At 39.5% G+C, this 17,979-nt stretch overlaps 1 protein-coding gene and 1 pseudogene across 6 annotated transcripts in view; one reads left to right on the top strand and one right to left on the bottom strand.

Annotated features, from left to right (window-relative positions):
* Positions 1-17,979, top strand: part of LOC137203796 (BICD family-like cargo adapter 1) — a 95,463-nt gene that overhangs the window by 27,508 nt on the left and 49,976 nt on the right. The gene's annotated exons all lie outside the window — the stretch shown is intronic.
* LOC137204170 (small ribosomal subunit protein mS38 pseudogene) lies at positions 15,880-16,724 on the bottom strand (annotated as a pseudogene).

The following is a 17,979-nucleotide window of genomic DNA, read 5'->3' as shown; positions in this document are numbered from 1 at the left end:
TCCACAACAAAGCAAAGCCACTGCAATGAGAAGCCTGCGCACCGCAACGGAGAGGAGCCCCCGCTGGCCACAACTAGAGAAAGCCTGCATGCAGCAACGAAGACCCAACGTAGCCATAAATAAAATAAATTTTTTTTAAAAAGATGACATTCACAAGTCAAATAGGCATATATTACTTAGTTCCATGGTTCAAGTGTATAGCAAATATAACTGTTTACTAAAAAATTTTACCCAGAGGATTTATATTTTACTTCCTTTAATGCACGCTCCCACTTGCTGAATTCCTTCACTATTGTCTATATCACTGGTTCCCAGTCTTTCAGTATGCTGACCCTCCTCTTAAAAATCTAATCCAGTGACCTTCTACAATATATATATATATATATATATTTTTTTTTTTTTTTTTTTTTTTGCGGTATGCGGGCCTCTCACTGCTGTGGCCTCTCCCGTTGCGGAGCACAGGCTCTGGATGCGCAGGCTCAGTGGCCATGGCTCACGGGCCCAGCCGCTCCACGGCATGTGGGATCTTCCTGGACCGGGGCACGAACCCGTGTCCTCTGCATCGGCAGGCAAACTCTCAACCACTGCATCACCAGGGAAGCCCTACAATATTTTTGAACAGCCTTATTGAGGTATAATTTATATTTTATAAAATCCACCCATTGTAAGTGTACAGTTGTTATTTTTAGCAGATTTATAGAATTGTGCCACCATCACTGTGATCCAGTTTTAGAACATTTCTGTACCCCTACCCCTGCAAAAGTTCTTCTGTGACCTTTTGCAGTCAGTTTCCACCCCCTGCCCCCTCTCTCACCCTTAACCCCATGCAAACGCTGATCTGCTTTTGATCTGTATTGATTTACCTTTCCTGGATATTTTGTATAAGTAGAATCAGAAAACAGGTAGTTTTTTGTGTGTCTGGCTTCTTCAGCATAGTGTTTGTGAGGTTCATTTACATTGTAGCACATATCAGTAGTTAGTTCCTTTTTATTTCTGAATAGTATTCCCTTGCATGGATATAGTGTATTTTGTTTATCAGCTCACGGGTTGATAGACATTTGATTTGTTTATAGTTTTCAACTGCTATGAATAGTGCTGCTATGATCATGCATTTGATTCACGTACAAGTCTGTGTGTGGACGTTCGTTTAATTTCTCTTGAGTGGAATTGCTGTCTGGTATGTCTCTGTGTTACTTTTTAAGTAACTGCCAAACTGCTTTTCAAAGAGGCTTTATCATTTTATATTACCACCATCGATGTCTGAGTGTTCGTTTCAACACAAGAGGACCCCTTTTTAATATTAAAAAAAATTGTATACTCTCACTTGATAGTAGATTTCATTTTAGTATCTGCAGGTTGATAAAAAAGAATAAAAACGACATTAGGGAATTAGTAATACTTCTAGAAGGATTTATAGCCTGTAATCACAACAGCATTTAATGACATCATATATTTAGTCTACAGGCAGTGCTTTGTGTGCACTCTTTTAGCAGCAATTCAGGGTCCCCCAAGGATCCATGGTTGGGAGCTACTGGTCCAGATGACTTGTTTAGAAATAAATATAAGCTATCTTTTTATCCATCTTCTATAAAATAGAGACCTATCTCATAAAGTTGTTTAGAAACTAAAGCATTTGGCCCATAATAGGTGCTCAATTAGTGACAGCTATTACTACTAGGGATCAGTGTGACTTGACTATAGAGTGTAGGCTTTGGAGCCATACAGGTGAGAATTCTAACTTTCCTGAACCAGGCTAAAATAATAGCAGTCTCTCCTTTAGTCAAACTGCCTTGGAATGGAGACTGTATGGATTCTTGGAAACACTGCTTTTCATACTAGTTCCTTGCTAACTTCAAAATGCTGTTTGTATCTATCCATTTCATTTGGTCTCATCATTTTCGGATTGGAACCTTCTTTTCCTCCCCACCCTTAATTTATCAGAGTCACTTAGCAAGTATTATTCCTGTATTCTAAAGCTAATTCTCATCCCTGATTACACCTAAGAATCACCTGGGTAGCTTTTTTTTTTTTTTTTTTTGTGGTATGCGGGCCTCTCACTGTTGTGGCCTTTCCTGTCGCGGAGCACAGGCTCCGGACGTGCAGGCTCAGCAGCCATGGCTCACGGGCCTAGCCGCTCTGCGGCATGTGGCATCTTCCTGGACTGGGGCATGAACCCGTATCCCCTGCATCAGCAGGCGGACTCTCAGCCACTGCGCCACCAGGGAAGCCCACACCTGGGTAGCTTTTGCACTGAATACTGATTCCTGGGTCCCACCCCCAGAGATTCTCATTTCGCTGCTCTGGGATGTGACCTGCACATCAGGTTTTTTTTTTTTTAAAAGCAGGTGACTATAATGTGTGACCAAGGATGAGAATTGCTATTCTAACGTGAAACCAGGATTAGTGACAGCCGTTCTTGCCTACTTCAGTATCAAGAGTCGGAGATACAAATATCTTAATTCCTTCATTAATAGAGGCATTAAGCAAAACAGAGTCTCTGGGATAGCCTGTTAGCATGACACCAAGCCGCTGGAGGAACCTCTCAGGTTCCACTTAAGTGGCCTAGTCAGTGTCTGAAAGGAGGTTGTGTGGAATGAAAGCAAAAACTTTAAGCCATGCTGAAGTAAGGGCATGTTTCATCCATCATCACTCCTTCTAGGAGGCAATGTGACATAGTGAGATGGATTCAGGTTTTGGCACTAGATGAATCTGGATTTATTTTGGTTCTGTTGATTACTAGCTGTGTTGATTGAGTTCAGAGTTTGCAACTACACATTTTTCTCATGTGGAAAAAAATAGAGATATTAAAAACACAACCAGAGTCATACTATACACCTTACAGGGTTGTTAGCATTGTAGACTATATATAAAGTTCTTAGCGTACTTGCTGGCTTAGTAAATAGCAGTTGTATGTATACTACTACTCATGCTAAAGACTGTCTTTGACTTGTTTGTATCTCCGGTGCCATTCACAGTGCCCTAATGCTCAGAAGGTTATAAAATGTGATATAGAAAACAAAATTTGATTTTTTAAAATCAATCTGACTGTTCTCCTAGGTAAATAATGAATAGAGATGTGACACTATAAAATTAGTGCTTAGCAAGTGAATGTTGCTACACAGTATTGTAATGGCAGTATCCCTTCATTTTTGTTTAATGAGATTCATGGTCAAAGTCATGCAGTGTCATACAACTTAGGGACAGGAATAGTAGCACCTCAGTATTTAGCAAGAGATGCTTTAATAGTTAACAGCAGGTGTGATATAAACAAGAGAATGGGTATGAGGGACAGCTATGAAAAATAATCAGGCAAGAAGTCAATATCAGATAAATCAGAGTCAAAAAGCTTAGGACAGATAGATAAGTATAAATCAGAACATGTAAGACAAGTACAATTCATCATGTTTTTTTTTTTTTCCTAGCTGTGTCTGCAGAGGGCCTAGAAGCAGTGATATACTGGTAGTAATGAGTACCCCTAATGCACAGATTTCACTTCCTAAATATCATTGCCCACTAAAAGGAACCAGCGCTCCTTGGAGAAAAGAGTCATTCCAAGTCTGGAGTAAGAACTTAACAGGGTGAGCCTGAGACATCATTTTGTGCTAGAAGCAGGAAAGCTTTCAAAATCTAATGGAATAATTATATGTGTACTTCAAGTGAAAACAAGCTAATGGAGTTGTGTCAAAGGACACAGAAGGTAGTCTGAAAGGACCCCCACTGGCTAAAGTTGGGACAGTTGGAGCATTAGGCGGAATAATGGCTGCAGTTGATTTATACACATAAACATATAAAAATCCATGAGTCCATGATAAACCTCAGAAAAGAGAAGCTTCCCCCACCCCACAGTTTAAAAATTAATATCAACTCCTTACTCTAAACACCAATGAAAGGACATAATTGACCATTTTTCTAGTAGCAACTGTTTTTTTTGTTTGTTTGTTTGTTTTTCTCTTGCGGTACGCGGGCCTCTCACTGTTGTGGCCTCTCCCATTGTGGAGCACAGGCTCGGGACGTGCAGGCTCAGCGGCCATGACTCACGGGCCCAGCCTCTCCTTAGCATGTGGGATCTTCCCGGACCGGGGCACGAACCCGTGTCCCCTGCATCGGCAGGGGGACTCTCAACCACTGCACCACCAGGGAAGCCCAGTAGCAACTGTTTTAACGTAACCAAATAACTCTAGATAATGAGGGTATGTTCTTTTTTATGTAAGAATACCAGCTAATATTTGTAGAAGTAATGGTATAATTAGGAATCACCATTTCAACTCCTAATAAAATACCTGATTCAGGCAAAAACCATCTACAGATGATAAAAATTATTAGGTGAGAGGCAGATGGAGAATTGGAAATATAACCCCACAGATTATTTGGTTATTTCAAGGGGAAAAACAAAACTTTACAATAGAGGGATTACCTTAACCTAGTGGTCTATCTTGGCATCACAGAAAGTGGAATAACCAGGCATTATGTGCTTCTTGTTGGGGTGCAGCTTGAGGTAAACAGCATCACCTGTGAAGGGTTTTGTAAAAATTGTTTAACCTGAATCTGTTCAAGGCTTTTAGATTGACTTTCAGTTTACAGAAAATGCAGAGGTTAGAGCAGGAGCAAACTATGGCGCTTAGGCCAAAATCCAGCCTGTAGCCCTTGAGCTAAGAATGGTTTTTACATTTTTAAAGGATTGTTAGAATAAGACAAATAAACCAAGAAACAAAAAAGAATATGTGACAGAGATAGTATGTGGCACACAAAGCCTAAAATATTTATTTTCTGGACTTTTAAGGAAAATTTGCCAACCCTATTTTAGAGGAACAAGTCTAATTGCTACAAGGAAGCAATTAGACAAATCTGGAAAGTGGGCATCCCATAGGAAAACTGGCTGGGTCTATTCAATGTCATAGAAAACGAAAAGATAGGGGTGGGAATTTATTCAAGATTAGAAGAGACTTACAAATGTAGAAAACAAACTTATGGTTACCAGGGGATAAGGGGGTAGAGGGATAAATTGGGAGATTGGGATTGACATATACACACTACTATATATAAAATAGATAACTAGGGGCTTCCCTGGTGGTGCAGTGGTTGAGAGTCCCCCTGCCGATGCAGGGGACGTGGGTTTGTGCCCCAGTCTGGGAGGATCCCACATGCCGTGGAGCGGCTAGGCCCGTGAGCCATGGCCACTGGGCCTGCGCGTCCAGAGCCTGTGCTCCGCAACAGGAGAGGCCACAGCAGTGGGAGGCCCGCGTACTGCACACACACACAAAAAAGATAACTAATAAGAACCTACTGTACAGCACAGGGAACTCTACTCACTACTCTGTAATGGCCTATATGGGAAAAGAATCTAAAAAAAGGGTATATGTATATCTGATTCACTTTGCTGTACACCTGAAACTAACACAACATTGTAAATCAACTATACCCCAATAAAAATTAAAAATAAAATAAAATAGCATGAGAAAAAAACAAATAAGATTAAAAGACTTGAGAATTAATATTGTTAAAATGACCATACTGCCCAAAGCAATCTACAGATTTATTGCAATTCCTATCAAAATACCCATGACATTTTTCACAGAACTAGAGCAAATAATCCTAAAATTTATTTGAAACCACAGAAGACCCTGAGTTGCCAAAGCAATCTTGGGAAAGAAGAGCAAAGCTGGAGGTATCACCCGCCAAGACTTTAGACTATACTACAAAGCTACAATAATCAAAATGGCCTGGTACTGGCAAAAAAAAAAAAAAAAACCAGACACATAGATCAGTGGAACAGAATAGAGAGCTCAGGAATAAACCCAGGCACCTATGGTCAATTAATGTACAGCAGAGCAGGCAAGAATATACAATGAGGGAAAGATAGACTCTTCAATAAGTGGTGCTGGGAAAACTGGTCAGCTACATGTAAAACAGTGAAATTAGAACATTTTCTCACACCATATTAAAAAAAAAATGGATAAAGACCTAAATGTAAGACCTGGAGCCTTAAAACTCCTGGAAGAGGACATAGGCAAAACATCCTTTGACATAAATTGTAACAATATATTTTGAGATCTGTCTGGTAAGGCAAAAGAAACAAAAGCAAAAATAAACAAAGGGACTTAATTAAACTTAAAAGCTTCTGCACAGCAAAGGAAACCATTGACAGTCTACTGAATGGGAGAAAATGTTTGCAAACAATATTACTGATAAGGGGTTAATATCCAAAATATATAAACAGGTCATACAACTCAGTATCAAAAAAAAAAAACCTCACAAAGAACCCAATCAAAAAATGGGCAGAACACCTGAATAGACATTTTTCTAAAGAACACATACAGATGGCGAATAGGCACATGAGAAGATACTCAACATTGCTAATTATTAGAGAAATGCAAATCAAAACAACAATGAGATATCACTTCATACCTGTCAGAATGGCTATCATCAAAAAGTCTACAAATAACATGGGACTGAGTGAACTGATGAGGATGATTATAATTTTTGTGACTTTGTTAGAATAAAAAAAAAATCCCACGAGGACTCAGAGGCAAAGAATATACAAATGAATTTTCACTGCAAAGTAAAGGAGCTGTTACAGTGGAGGATTACTGGACTGAATGTCAATATTATGACATAGTATGAGTGTGTTTTGTGTTTGGTAATTGCAATCATTGTTGCTTTTGTTGTGGTCATCCACTTACAATGCTTGGTGTCAGTCTATCTCTTGTAAAAAAAGAAAAAGTCTACAAATAACAAATGTCGGCGGGGATGTGGAGAAAAGGGAATCCTCATACACTGTTGGTGGGAATGTAAATTGGTGCATCCACTATGGAAAGCAGTATGGAAATTCCTCAGAAAACTGAAATTAGAACTATCATATGATCTAGCAGTTCCACTCGTGGGTACATATTCAGAAAAAAATGAAAACATTAATTCAAAAAGATACATGGACTCCAATGTTTACAGCAGCACTATTTACAATATCCAAGACATGGGAACAGCCCAAGCGCCCATCAACAGACAATTGGCTTAAGAAGATGTGGTGTACACACACACACACACACACACACACACACACACACACACACACACACACAGAGGAATACTACTCAGCCATAAAAAAGAGTGAAATTCTGCCATTTGTAGCAATGTGGATGGACCTAGAGAATATTATACTTAGTGAAATAAGTCAGACAAAGACAAATACTGTATGATATCATTATATGTGGATTCTAAAAAAATAAAACAAGTGAATGTAAATAGCAAAACAGAAACAGACTCCCAGATATAGAAGGCAAACTAAACTAGTGGTTACCACTGGGGAGAGGGAAGAGGGGAGGGGCAAGATACAGGGGTATGGAATTAAAAGATATAAACTACTATGTATAAAATAGATAAGCAACAAGGATATATTGTATAGCCCAGTGAATTATAGCCATTATCTTGTAATAACTTTTTTTTATTTATTTATTTTTGTCTGTGTTGGGTCTTCGTTTCTGTGTGAGGGCTTTCTCTAGTTGTGGTAAGTGGGGGCCACTCTTCATCACGGTGCGTGGGCCTTTCACTGTTGCAGCCTCTCTTGTTGCGGGACACAGGCTGCAGATGTGCAGGCTCAGTAGTTGTGGCTCATGGGCCAGTTGCTCCGTGGCATGTGGCATCTTCCCAGACCAGGGCTCGAACCCGTGTCCCCTGCATTAGCAGGCAGATTCTCAACCACTGCGCCACCACGGAAGCCCTATCTTGTAATAACTTTTAATGGAGTATAATCTGTAAAAATCATTGAATCACCTGAAACTAATATAATATTGTAAATCAACTATACTTCAATAAAAAATATATAAAAGTATATTGGGAACTTCTCCTTCCAGACAAGCTGGAATAATAGGAACCAGATTACCTTCCTACCTAAGAAAAACCAAAAAGAAACTATATGAAACAATAGTTTTCAGGACACTGGGCATCAAACAATGAAGGATAGTGATCCCTGAGGGACGGCAAACAAAAGAGATGAGCCCTGCAATTGTCCCATCCTGCCTTGAGTTTCCAGGCTCTGACATCAGGAGCAGGAACTGAGCAGAGCCCAGTAGATTCCCTGAGTTAACATGGAGCTGTGAGTCTAGGGAGACCAGTGCAGCAACAGTTCATAGGACAGAGTATCAGAAAGAAAAGATAGATGGAGAGAACCAGAGATCTGCGAAGTTCTTTCTTGAATGCTCAGCAGAGACTGATTAGCACAAGACATGAGCAAACTAGTCAAGACTGGGAATTTGAAGAAATTACAAGCAGTGTTGCCCAGGGCTCACACAGTGATGGCAACAGGCACTGTTACCACCAGCTAGACAGGAAAATTTCATAATTCATTAGACATTCGGTAGAGTACTCAGGAAGGTCTTGCCTTTGTAGTAGGGAATAATTAGTTCTAGACTGAGCACTGCTCTGGACCTGCCTAACAAATCTTAAAAGCAAGATTCAAAAGGATCAAACCATGTCCAAGTAACTTAACTGTTTCCCAGAACAAAGCTCAAAAAGAATTATAGGAATAACAAAGAGGCAAGAAGACATGATCCATAAAGAGGAAAATCAATCCATTGAAACTGACCCAAAGCTGACACAGATATTAGAATTAGCAGAGAAGAACATTAAGAGAGTGATTATAACTTGTACTCTGTATGTTCAGAAGTTGAGTAGAGACACAGAATATATAAAATAGATCCAAATAGAACTTCTAGGAATGAAAACTACAATGTCTGAGATGAAAAGTACACTGACAAGATTCATTGCAGATTAGACATTGCAGAGGAAAAGATTAGGGAATTTGAAGGCATAGCAATAGAAATTCTCCACGATGAAACACAAAAAGGAAAAGAAAAGAGCATCAGTTAGCTGCAGGACAACTTCAAGTGGCCTAATACAAGTGTAATTGGATTCCCCAAAGAGAGGGAAGTACAGAAATAATATCTGAAGAAATTGCTGAAAATTACCCAAACTTGATGGAAAGTATAAACCCACAGATCTGAGAAGTTCAAGGAACACCAGACAAAGAAACATGAAGAAAACTACACTGTCAGTTAACAATTTACTGCCTTTCAGCGCCAGATGCACCCTCAGTACACACTCTGAGATAAACAAAGGAATTCTTTAAAGTTAGCGTGATGTTAAGCTTTCTTAATACAGGGCTCTGGTGCTAGAGGGACACTGTAGGAGAAAGAAGCTCTCCTGCTGTTTCTGGTGCCGGTTGGGGGTCAGAGGTGTCAGTGTGAGGACATCTGGTGTAGCCTTCCACAACATGGTCTTTTTGCAATGTTTGCACCCTTGTCCTTTCTTCAGCTCTTTGAACATATAAACTAGAACCTCCATGTGACCCTGTGCTCTGAAGGCTTCCTTCCCCCATCGACACTCAGACTCTCTCCTGCATGTCATTGGTTGCCAGTTACCTGCTCCCCACCTGCACTCCACAGTATAGCTTATTGTTTGCCTGGGAACTCCAGACCACCTCTGACCTGGTCAAACTAGCAGACTTCTCTGCTATCCAGTGGGGCTATACCATACCTCCTCCCAATGAGGTCTGAACCCTTCCACATCTGTCCTTTATGGATATTCTCATTCAGCTATAGTGTACCATATAGGGTTTCCTTATTTCTTTTAGTTACTCTTTTATCATGGTTAATAACCCTTTATATTAAATTCCCTCTTTTTTTTTTTACATCTTTATTGGAGTATAATTGCTTTACAATGGTGTGTTAGTTTCTGCTTTATAACAAAGTGAATCAGCTATACTTATACATATATCCTCATAGGTCTTCCCTCTTGCGTCTCCCTCCCTCCCCCTCTCCCTATCCCACCACTCTAGGTGGTGGCAAAGCACTGAACTGATCTCCCTGTGCTATGCGGCTGCTTCCCACTAGCTATCTATTTTACATTTGGTAGTGTTTATATGTTCATATATATACACTACCACTCTCTCACTTTGTCCCAACTTACCATTCCCCCTCCCCATGTCCTCAAGTCCATTCTGTAGTAGGTCTGCATCTTTATTCCCGTCCTGCCCCTAGGTTCTTCATGACCTTTTTTTTTTTTTTAGATTCCATATATATGTGTTAGCATACGGTATTTGTTTTTCTCTTTCTGACTTACTTCACTCTGTATGACAGACTCTAGGTCCATCCACCTCACTACAAATAACTCAATTTCGTTTCTTTTTATGGCTGAGTAATATTCCATTGTATGTATGTGCCACATCTTCTTTATCCATTCATCTTAAATTTCCCCTCTTAATCTACTATGTGATTTCTTTCTCCTGGTTGGACCCAACTGCTACATGCACTAAGGCACACAATAATCAAATTGCTTAAAACTGGTGATAGAGGGAAAATCTTAAAAGCAACCAGAGAAAAAGACACAGTACGTAAAGAGGAACAAAGAAATGAATGACATCATATTTCTCATCAAAAATAATGTAAGAGGGAATATAATGGAGCACATCTTTAAAGAACTGAAAAGAAATCTTTCAATCTAGAATTCTACACACAGTGAAAATATATTTTGTAAGTTAAGGTGAAAGACATTTTCAGATATACAAAATAATTTATCAGCAGATTTACACTGTAAAAAAATGCTAAAAGAAGTTTTTCAGGCAAAAGGGAAAATGATACCAGGTGGAAATCTGGATCTACACGGAAGAACGGAGAGAGCTAGAAATGGTAATTATATGTAAATACAGTTTTTTTCTTATTATAGAAATGTCTTTAAATCGTAATTGACTATTTAAACAAAAATGATAACAGTGTATTATGGGGTTTATAACATTTGTAAAAATAAAATGCATTAACAATAGCCTAAAGGTCAGAAGGGGAGAAATGGAAGTATGCTATTATAAAATTATTATACTATATGTGAAGTGGAAGGATAACACTTAATGGTAGACTGTGGTAAGTTAAAATGAATATCATATACCCTAAAGCAATCACTAAAATAATAAAACAAAGAATTATAGCTAATAAGCCAACAAACAAGATAAAATGGAATCATAAAAATATTTCATTAATTTTTTAAAGGCAGAAAGAGAGGAAAAATAGAAGAACATATAGTACAAATAGAAAACAAATAGGAGGTGATAGACTCAAACCTAAACTTATCAATAGGTCACATTAAATGTAAATGGTTAAAACATCAGCAGTTAAAAAGCAGAATCTGTCTGATTGGATAAAAAAGTAAGGCACTAATAGGTTAAAAATAAAAGGATGGAAAAACTATACCATACTATTGCTAGTCAAAAGAAAGCTGAAGTGGCTACATTATTTAATATCAAATAATGTAATAAAATAAAGTACATTCCAGAGCAAAGAATATTACCAGCAATAGAGAAGCCCATTTCATAATGGTGAAGAGGTCACTCAAGAGAACATAACAGACCTAAATGTTTATGCCTTTAATAACAGAGTTTCAAAATACATGAAGCAAAAAGTGATAGGACTGAAAGCAAAAATAGACAAATTCACAATTCAGTTTATCTCTCTCAATTACTGATAGAACAAGTAAACAGAAAATAAGGATATAGGAGACTTGAACCAACTATCAACCAGGTCTGATTAGACTTAGACTTGATAGAATACTCCACCTAACAATAGCAGGATGTACATTATTTTCAAGTACACATCTTACCAAGATAGACCATATTATGGGCCGTAAAAGTCTAAATAAATTAAAAATAAGTGAGGTTTATCCTAGGAATTTAGGGTTGATTTAACCTTCAAATATTAATTAATATAATTCACCTATTAACATACTAAAAGAGAAAGACCATATGATTATCTCAGACACAAAGCATTTGACCAAATCCAACATCCATTCCTGATGAAAACTCTCAGCAGGCTAGGAATCGAAGAGAACTTTTTGATAAGGGTCATTTACAAAAAACCTACAGGTAACGTACTTAAATGGCAAAAGACTCCTGAGGTTAGGAACAAGGCAAGGATGTCTGCTCTCTCCACTTCACTTTTTTTTTTTTTAATTGAGGTATAATTGACACATAACATTATATTAGTTTCAGTTGTACAACATAATAACTTGATACTTGTATATATTGTAAAATGATATCCACAGTAAATCTGGTTAACATCTGTGACCATACATAGTTAGAAAATTTTTTCCTTATAAAAACTTTTATTAACTATAGTCAACATGCTGTATATTACATCCCCATGACTTATTTTATAACTGGAAATTTGTACCTTTTGACCTCCTTCACCTGTTTCACCCACCCTTGCCTCTGGCAACTACCAATCTGTTCTCTGTATCTATGAGCTTGGGTATATTTTTGGTTTTGGTTTTGCTTTTTTTAGATTCCACATATAAGTGAGATCATATGGTATTTGTCTTTCTTTGTCTGACTTATTTCACTTAGCAGATTCCCTCTACGTCTATACATGTTGTTGCAGATGGCAAGACTTCATTATTTTTATGGTTGAATAATATCCCATTGTATATATGTACACCATATTTTCTTTATCTGCTTATTCATCAGTGGACACTTAGGTCGTTTCCATATCTTAGCTGTTGTAAATATGCTGCAGTGAACATGGAAGTGCATACATCTTTTCAAGTGTCTTTTTTTTTAAATTTATTTATTTTTGGCCGCATTGGGTCTTTGTTGCTGCATGCGGGCTTTCTCTAGTTGGGGCGAGCGGGAGCTACTCTTCGTTGTAGTGCGCAGGCTTCTCATTGCAGTGGCTTGTTTTGTTGTGGAGCATGGGCTCTAGGGTGCGCAGGCTTCAGTAGTTGTGGTGTGCAGGCTCTAGTTGTGGCTTGTGGGTTCTAGAGTGCAGGCTCAGTAGTTGTGGCGCACGGGCTTAGTTGCTCCGTGGCATGTGGGATCTTCCCGGACCAGGGATTGAACCCGTGTCCCCTGCATTGGCAGGAGAGTTCTTAACCACTACACCACCAGGGAAGTCCCATGAGTTCTTTTTTGCCTCTGCTGCTTCCCACAGCACCTGAGTGATCCACAGTCTGGACATAACAAATTCCAGTTTGTCTCTAGGTGTCCTATTTCCCAGAGGATCAAAAACTTTAGACTTGAACAGATTTCACAGATAGAATATGCTTCCAGATATGAACTTAGAATCTACTCTGTTTAAATTTTTCTAGTTTTGGTTTTCACAAATTCAGCAAACATTTATTGAGAACTGACTACCAGCTACAGGCAAGGCATCAAGTTATCCATCACTTTATCTTATTTTCTGATGCATTTCAAAGGAAGTTGGAGACATCAGTATACTTTACTCCTTAATACTTTAGGATGTATACCATTAACTAGAGTTCAGCGTTTGTTTACAGTTTCTTTTGTATTTGTGTCTGTAACTTTGTGTGCCAGGCACATGATAGGTGCTTATCAAACGTCTATTGAATATATGAATGACTGAGTCAGATCAAAACACAAAAAGAAAGAAGACTGGAGTGTGTGCATTCATGAAAGTGGTAGAACCCTATGCAGTTTGCAAAGGGCATTTTGTATCTGCTGCCTTGACAGTCTCAAAATAAAATTCCTTCCACCATACTTTCCCTTCAATCCATTACATGTATACGAAGGCCCACACATACCTGTGTTAGAATATTCCTTTCTCAGAGGCAAAACATTCCATTCTCAGAAGCCAGGAAGAGGGAATCTTTTAGGAAAATGAGGACAGAATAAATCAATGCTCCTCTTCCTGGTGTGGCTCTGGGGTCACGCTGGGCATGAGCCATGACAAAAACGAGGAACAGCTGATTAGGGTTTAAAGGGAGGTTTGTTTGTTTGCTTGCTTGCTTGCTTGCTTATTTGGGGGGGCTTTTGGTCTCAGTATCTCATGGCCTAGCCAGGCTGTCCTCCATATAGACCTGTCACTTTTAGGCAGACGGATGGGTTAAAGAATGGGCAGTTTCTGCTTATCCAAATTCTGCCCATTTTTCCAGGACCAGCTGGCAGTTCAGCTCCTTCGTGAAGACTTCCCTCACCATTCTAGCAGTGATTGCTTCATTTTCTGAGCTCATTATCACTGACTTAGCACTTACTATTCATTGCCTTGGAGATTTTGTTTTAACATTTTTTTATTGAGGTATAATTGATTTACAATATTACATTAGTTTTAAGTGTACACATAGTGATTCAAAATTTTTTAGATTATATTCCATTGAAAGTTATTATAAAATATTGGCTGTATTTCCTATGCTGTATAATATATCCTTATAGCTTATTTATTTATTTATTTATTTAAAATAATTTTATTGATTGATTTATTTATTTTTGGCTGCGTTGGGTCTTTGTTGCTGCGCTCGGGCTTTCTCTAGTTGTGAGTGGGGGCTAGTCTTCGTTTCAGCGCGTGGGCTTCTCATTGTGGTGGCTTCTCTTGTTGTGGAGCACGGGCTCTAGGCGTGTGGGCTTCAGTAGTTGCGGCTCGTGGGCTCAGTAGTTGTGACTCACGGGCTTAGTTGCTCCACAGCATGTGGGATCATCCTGGACCAGGGCTCGAACCCGTGTCCCCTGCATTGGCAGGCGGATTCTTAACCACTGTGCCACCAGGGAAGACCCGCTTATTTATTTTTTACATAGTAGATTGTACCTCTTTATCCCCTACCCCTAATCTGCCCCTCCCCCTTCCCTCTTCCCACTGGTAACCACTAGTTTGTTCTCTATATCTGTGAGTCTGTTTCTGTTCTGTTATATTCATTAGTTTGTTTTATTTTTTTAATTCCATGTATAAGTGATAACATACAGTATCTGTCTTTCTCTGACTTTATTTCACTAAGCATAATACCCTCCAGGTTCATCTATGTTGTTGAAAATGGCAAAAGTTCATTTTTCTTTAATGGCTGAATAGTATTCCCGTGTGTGTGTGTGTGTATCACATCTTCTTTTAAAAATTTTTAAAAATTTTATTGGAGTGTAGTTGATTTACAATGGTGTGTTAATTTCAGATGTATAGCAAAATGGTTCAGTTATACATATACATATACAGGAAAATAATCTGAAAAAGAATGAATATAGGTTATTACAGAATATTTAGTAGAGTTCCCTGTGCTATACATTACGTCCTTGTTGGTTATCTATTTTATATATAGTAGTGTGTGTATGTTAATCCCAAGCTCCTAATTTATCCCTCCCTCCCACGTTTCCCCTTTGGTAACCATGAGTTTGTTTTTGAAATCTGTGAGTCTGTTTCTGTTTTGTAAATAAGTTCATTTATATCATTTTTTAAAAATTAGATTCCACATATGAGTGATGTCATATGATATTTGACTTTCTATGTCTGACTTACTTCACTTAGTATGATAATCTCTGGGTCCATCCATGTTGCTGCAGATGGCATTATTTTGTTCTTTTTTATGGCTGAGTAATATTCTATTGTATATATGTACCACATCTTTTTTATCCATTCCTCTGTTGATGGATATTTAGGTTGCATTCATGTCTTGGATATTGTAAATAGTGCTGTAGTAAACATTCGGGTGAATGTATCTTTTCAAATTATGGTTTTGTCCAGATATATGCCCAGGAGTGGGATTGCTGGATCATATGGTAGTTCTATTTTTAGTTCTTTAAGGAACTTCCATACTGTTCTCCATAGTGGTTGTACCATTTTACATTCCCACCAGCAGTGTAGGAGGGTTCCCTTTTTTCCACACCCTCTCCAGCATTTATTGTTTGTAGAGTTTTTGATGATGGCCATTCTGACCAGTGCAAGGTGATACCTCATTGTAGTTTTGATTTGCATTTCTCGGATAATTAGTGATGTTGAGCATCTTTTCATGTGCCTTTTGGCCATCTGTGTGTCTTCTTTGGAGAAATGTCTATTTAGATCTTCTGCCCATTTCTTGATTGGGTTGTTTGTTTCGTTTGTTTGTTTGTTTGTTTGTTTTTTTGATGGCTAAGTTCTCCAAATATTTATTACGGTGGCTCATCAGCAGTAACAGGGCTGGGGGAGGGAGACACGAGACTCATTTGCCCTTCAGGTAGAGCTTGGGGGTCTGCCAGCCTGCGGGGGCTTCCTTCAGGCCCGCCTTCCGCCAGATGCGCCTCAGGTCTCTCTCGAACCTCATCTGCTTCCGTTTCAGGCGTCCCTCCCTGACTTTCTGCCGCAGGAACCAGGTCCTCTTGACCAGCTTGCGGTACTTGTGATGATTCATCTTCTGCCGGCGGATCTTGAGCACGTTTTTGGACTGTATCTGGGGTGCGTCCCAGACCTCTTTACCCCCCTGCTCGACCCCTTCCCCCACCTGGCTGGGTGGACACTCATAGACGTGGGCTGGAGACACAGTCCCTGGGGCCCCAGCATCCAGTCTGGGCAGGAGGTAGCGAACGGTCAGCCAGCTCGCCAGGGGGCTGATGGACATCTTCCTGGGGACCAGCATCTCCTCAAGCTCCATGTGGACCCGCCTGTCAGGGAGGGAGGCAACCCCACTTGGGCCTATTGGTTGCATGCTGTAGCGAGGCCTGCAGGCATGCCTGCCCAACACCTCGCAGACAGGCCAAGGCCCACTACAACCTGCCCAGGGAACAGCCCTGAGCAGCTGGGAAGTCAGGCACACCATGAACATGGTCTGTGCTTGGCGGCGGCCCCAGGCACTCAGTGGAGCGCGCGGGTGGTGTCGACGCTCGGGTCTTAGGCCCCGAGCCACAGCCAGCGGCGGTCGCCTCCGCCGTCCCTGGAGCCCTCACACCGCGGCCTCACGCTGACTCTTCCCAGACGCAACCGGGAGACTCAGCTGACCATTCCACCGTGCTCGAGTTGTTTGTTTTTTTGACATAGAGTTGCATGAGCTGTTTGTATGTTTTGGAGATTAATCCCTTGTCAGTCACTTTGCAAATAATACCCTCCAGGTTCATCTGTGTTGTTGCAAATGGTGAAATTACATTCTTTTTTATGAGTAATATTCCTGTTTGTATGTGTGTGTGTGTGTGTCACATCTTCTTTATACATTCATCTGTTGATGGGCAGAATGGTACTTGCTGACACCAGTGTCCACATGGTAGAGCAAGCTCCCAAAAATGGCTGCCACCAGTGTCTTTGTCCCTAGGGTGAGCTCCAGTTGCCTCCTGCTTCTCGGGGAGACTCTACAAAATCAGCAAGTGTGTCTGACCCAGGCTCCTTTCAAATTACTGCTTCTGCCCTGGGTCCTGGAGCAGGTGGGATTTTGTGTGCACCCTTTAAAAGTGGAGTCTCTATTTTCACTGCAGTAATTTTTCATTATCCTAATTTCAAGCTCATATTCACATTTTCCCAATTGACCTTCAAAGATGTACTTTACTCTTGGTTTGCAAACCAGAATCCAATCCAGGACTATGCATTATGTTTGTTGCATTATATCTGGTCCCTTAAGTATTATTTATTGTAGTACAATTCCTCTTTTTCATTGACATGTTGAAGAAGCTGGGCCAGTTGACCTGTAGAAAGTTCCAGCTTCTGTATTTGTCTGGCTGCTTCCTCATAGTGACATTTAGCTCATTCTTCTATTCCCTGGCATTTCCTATTAACTGGAGGTTATATATTAAAGCTTACTGGATTCAAATCAAACATTTTTGACTAGAAGATGTACATTTATGATGATAATGTGAGATCCTCCATTATTCAGTTGTGTTTTCTCGCTTTTGACAAGACATGTAATCTGTGGCATTTTCAGGCATTGATTTTGAAGGATTCTGCTTTCAGCACCACCAAATACTAGAACATAATTTCTCATCCTTTGTGGTCATTGAACGTTTTGATAAAAATAGCATATCACCAACTAAATTTTCGCACGTAACTTTCCTATGATTCCTATGGTCATATGGTTTTGGTTCATATAATTTAGTATTCATATATTGGAAAATGAAACAGTATTAGTTTTAGACTAACATAAATTATATTTTATCTGTAAAAATGAGATTAAGAAGATTTCAAATGGATAAGATTACCTGACAAACCAAGAATTGTGTTTTAATGAGTACAGGTTTGGGAACATGCGAAGTACAATCAAGGCATGACTGGA

Source organism: Pseudorca crassidens, chromosome 12 (assembly GCF_039906515.1).
Source record: "Pseudorca crassidens isolate mPseCra1 chromosome 12, mPseCra1.hap1, whole genome shotgun sequence".
In the NCBI taxonomy this organism is placed as follows: Eukaryota; Metazoa; Chordata; class Mammalia; order Artiodactyla; family Delphinidae; genus Pseudorca; species Pseudorca crassidens.
This window is presented reverse-complemented; position numbering and strand designations above follow the sequence as displayed.